Consider the following 4,957-nt stretch of genomic DNA (forward strand, 5'->3'; position numbering starts at 1 on the left):
TACCGCAGTTACACAGTATTAGCGTCACTGCTGTTAGCTTCACGACATACATACAAATAGTAGAATTATGCCATACTTTTATTTTGAAGGCTAACTGCAAAGACCACTATTGTGGCTAATCCTTATTGTGGCTAGCTTCACATAGATGGGTCCGACCACTATTAATCAAATTAGAACTGTCTTTTAAATTAGGGTTATTTTAGATGACCCTTAGCTATATAGTTAGCTAGCTAACTATAGCTACTGAAACAGATGTGTTATTTGACCCGTCAAATAGTGTTATTTAAAGTGTATCTTTTTTGACACGCAAAGACCCAAACAGCGTTCCATAGAAATCCTGGTTGAGAATAAAACGACTGAACAACGAAACAGCACAGCAAGTAAGTGAAAGAAATAGGTTTTGATTATGTTTTACTGTTAATGGGGACATACGTAAATGCCAACAAAATAACGTTTTGGTCAGTGTGCTGTGTGTAACCTTTATTTAACAAGGCAAGTCAGTTAAGAACAAATTCTTATTTACAATGACGGCCCGGATGATGCTGGGCCAATTGTGCGCCGCACTTTGGGATTTCCAATCACGGCCGGATGTGATACAGCCTGGATTCGAACCAGGGACTGTAGTGACGCCTCATGCACTGAGATGCAGTGCCTTAGACTGCTGCGTCCATGTGCGTGTTAACTATTTAACTGGACGAGAATGCTTAAAAGGCCGCTAAAATTGTAAATATCGATTATCAGTATTTTTTGGCAAGGAAAATATCGGTATCGGACAAAAATGTCGTCAGTTTATCACTAATACAGACACCACAAAAAAACGACTCAAGTAGTACTTTAAAGTATTTTTACACCACTGTCCAAATGCCTTCACACCAGTACATTAGCATACATAAGTTAACACCATGCATCCTGAGTGAGTTTTTTGTTGTTGCACATGTACATAAACAGATCCATGCACCATATACTTATCTGGTGGACAATTGATACGGTCACATGATATTGTTGTGGTATGTCACAAAATCCTGTTACTACCACACATCAATATTCATTTTATACAGTATATCTTGCTAAGTGGATGGTCTCTACAGAAGGTGTAAATGGTACAGCCAAATGGTTACTTTCAAAGTAGCAATATCAGAATTAGATTGTGTCAATATAAATAAACGAATATACATTATGTACAATATCAATATCATTGATAGACGAGGTAGTTATATGCTTACAATCAGGGGTAAAGTGGCTGAGCAGCGGGATAAACAAAACATTTTTGTAGCAGCAATGTATGGCGTATGTGTTAGGAGAGAGTCATGTGAATAGAGGCACTACAGATAGTGCTGATGACTGGTCCGTCCGAACCATGCATGAACAAGGGAATCTATATTCGGAGAGCCTGTTTCTGTATATTCGGAGAGCCTGTGGCCTGCTGGAGGTCATTTTGCAGGGCTCTGGCAGTGCACCTCCTTACACAAAGGCGGAGGTAGCGGTCCTGCTGCTGGGTTGTTTCCCTCCTACGGCCTCCTCCACTTCTCCTGATGTACTGGCCTGTCTCCTGGTAGCGCCTCCATGCTCTGGACACTACGCTGACAGACACAGCAAACCTTTTTGCCACAGCTCGCATTGATGTGCCATCCTGGATGAACTGCACTACCTGAGCCACTTGTGTGGGTTGTAGACTCCGTCTCATGCTACCACGAGAGTGAGAGCAGCGCCAGCATTCAAAAGTGACCAAAACATCAGCCAGGAAGCATAGGAACTGAAAAGTGATCTGTGGTCACCACCTGCAGAACCATTCCTTTATTGGGGGTGTCTTGCTAATTGCCTATAATTTCCACCTTTTGTCTATTCCATTTGCATAACAGCATGTGAAATTTATTGTCAGTCAGTGTTGCTTCCTAGGTGGACAGTTTGATTTCACAGAAGTGTGATTGACTTGGAGTTACATTGTGTTGTTTAAGTGTTCCCTTTATTTTTTTGAGCAGTGTAGCATTCTGAGACATCACTACACACAGTTCATACAGGTAATGTTAGCTACTGTAGCTAGCCAGCCATCTAACGTCTGCTGGCTAGCTAAAAGCAAGCTTTAACTAGCAATACAAACCGATTGTCATAGCTAGCTAAAGTTAACCAACAGGGTCAATGTTAGCTAGTTAGCTAACATTAGAATATAACTAGCAATGTGAAATGGCATTCTGAGAAAACATCACTAACGTTACACACACTGTATACACATACACAAGCTAATGTTAGCTAGCAAGCCAGCCATCTAATCTCAGCTAATGTTAACTAGCTAAAAGCAAGCTTTAACTTGGGATCTTTTGTTTAGACATGTCACGTTAACGTTAGCTAGCTAAAAAATGAACTACAATCCCAATCCACAGAGTAACGTTACTAGCAATACAATCCGATTGTCATTAGCAAGCTAAAGTTAACCAAATAACGTTAGGTTTAATGTTAGTTAGCAAGACAGCCATCGAACTCCAGCTGGCTAGCTAACAGCAAGCTTTATCTTGCAATGAAAACAACTTTGACAAAATGAGTATCTGATATAATATCTGAATCTGTAGCTAGATCCTTACCTGTACACATGGATGAAAGCTTCACGGCAGACTGCAACACCTTTTATCAGACATCCTGTGTTGTTTCTGTTTAGTTTGCACAGCTTGTTTGGCCGGTTGTGTTCCACTGATTTCAAAACGTGTTATTTTCAGTGTGAGAGAGAGTCAGCATTCGTCTTCCAGAAAGTAGTCCATCACAACTTTTTCCCACAGAACTTTGTCGATAGCGCCTGATAAAATCAGGGCAGCAATGTTATTGAGAGCAGTAGCAACATATTTGCAGTTCTTCAAGGCTAACGTTATATCTTAAAAAGGGAAAGAAAAAAATAAATGCAAAAATAAATCAAAAGCACCTGCAGTAGGAAGTATTATCAATGCTTTATGAGCAGCTAATTTTATAGACACAAGATGCAACCCAGTATACAAGTCCAAACTCGTCTCTTGGCATGTCCAGCCCACTCATTATCTCAGCCAATCATGGCTAGCGGGAAGGTTGCTGACTTTCTCTGTGGCTAAACCAACTAGGCTCTTAATTTAACAATTGTATTCGTATTTACAGATGACATACAAGTTTGATAATAACCTCATAAGAGCACGATCAGGTTTACTACCTCTCCCTTCAACCCAAGTCTCAAGTATTGCCAAATATGACTCAATATAGTAGTCATAAAAGTAAGTTCCCCACATCCTTCTCCCCGTTCTAAATCCTCGGTTGTCTGTAAAACACCCTCGGGCTCCAACATTTGTGACCCGATTCAGGAAACTAGGCTTACGTCGCACGTCACTACTTCATAGGGGAGCCTTTTGAACGTAATTTGTTTTTATTTGATCAAAATGCGTTTTTTGGCATAAATGCCTTCTCGAACATGTGAACTTTCATGTGCCTTATGGGTGTTTAATGCAACCAAACCTCTGGATGAAGATGAGGCCAGAGCATGTTTTTATCTCGAGGTTAAGTTGGTTTAGTTAATGGCCCTTATTAGTCCAATTACATAAAATAAGGCCTGGTGGTATGGGGTCCTTAGTCAAATCATAGGACTATGGTACTGTGGTACTATGTTAACGAACGATTGACTCTAATGTTGAACACTGTAAATCCTAAATTACGTAGGACTATATAGTGACGGATCCTTCACATGAAATGACTCACCCAATCGTCCGAATTTAGATCACAGCCACAGGTATAGTTTCAGGAGCTGAAACTAATTCTCCTGTGTGGAAGTGGTAGATCTTAGAAAAAAATCCTAAAAAGTTGAGGAAGAAAGGGAGAGAGAGAGAAAGACAGAGAGAGAGAGAGAGAGAGATGAAGAGAGGGAGAGATAAAAAGAGATAGTAAAGCAAAGACATAATCCGTCTTCTGTAACCAGTGGTGCTAATCTTTTTGACGTTCCTCCCCAAGTCTGAATCAAAAGGTCTATTTGCATTTTTTTTCTTCATGCTGGAGCTTTGAATTTACACAGCTCTGTGGATTACCTCAACTCAAAACTCTTTGTCATAAATGGGAAGATCACTATCTCTCTTTCTCCTCTCCTCTCCTCTTTTGTTTATTGTTTGTGCTCACAGAAGGAAAGAATCATTACAAATTAATACACAGGCTTTGTCTTTGGCAATGTTCTCTTCTTACACCAACTTTGCTTCGTAAGGATTAGCATATTCTGCTCAATTGGTTATGCAAATCTCCTGCTACAGCTTTCTTTACTGGTGCTGATAACAGACAGAGAGAGAGCGGGAGCTTGGCTCACAAAATGATGTCAGAGCCCGTTACCGCCATTAACCCGCCCTAGGTAGTCAGACAGACTGTTATAACGGGTCAAACTGACATAATTGAAGTCCCTCCCTTTTTGGCGCTGGGACTTTCCTATCTTGCCGGCACAAGACTTTTGCAGTTGGCACGGCGTGCGAGCAGCATAACAAATAGAATTCAGCTGAGGATTACCTTTAAAAACAGACATTAGAGGCAAGCTAAGGGACAGGAGCTCCCCTGTGGAGAGAGAGGGAATGTCTGGAAGTTGGAGAGAGACAGGTGGCGGCTGGGGAAAATGGCCGAGCGAAAGCAATTAACATTCCCAAATAGTGGCTGGGAAGGAAGGCATCTGTAGAGGATGAATGAGTCTCATGCACTAGAGCCTCAACGTTCATTCATGGGCATGCAGACACACATAAATAAATACATAAATTTTTATCTTTATTTAACTAGGCAAGTCAGTTAAGAACAAATTCATATTTTCCATGATGGCCAAGAAACAGTGGGTTAACTGCCTTGTTTAGGGGCAGAAGAACATATTTTTTACCTTGTCAGCTCAGGGATTCGATCTGTAACCTTTAGGTTACAAGTCCAACGCTCTAACCACTAGGCTACCTGCCGCCCAAATGTGGGTTAACCCTCAAAGTACATTAGCTGA

This window comes from Salvelinus fontinalis, chromosome 36, assembly GCF_029448725.1.
Source record: "Salvelinus fontinalis isolate EN_2023a chromosome 36, ASM2944872v1, whole genome shotgun sequence".
Classification (NCBI taxonomy): domain Eukaryota; kingdom Metazoa; phylum Chordata; class Actinopteri; order Salmoniformes; family Salmonidae; genus Salvelinus; species Salvelinus fontinalis.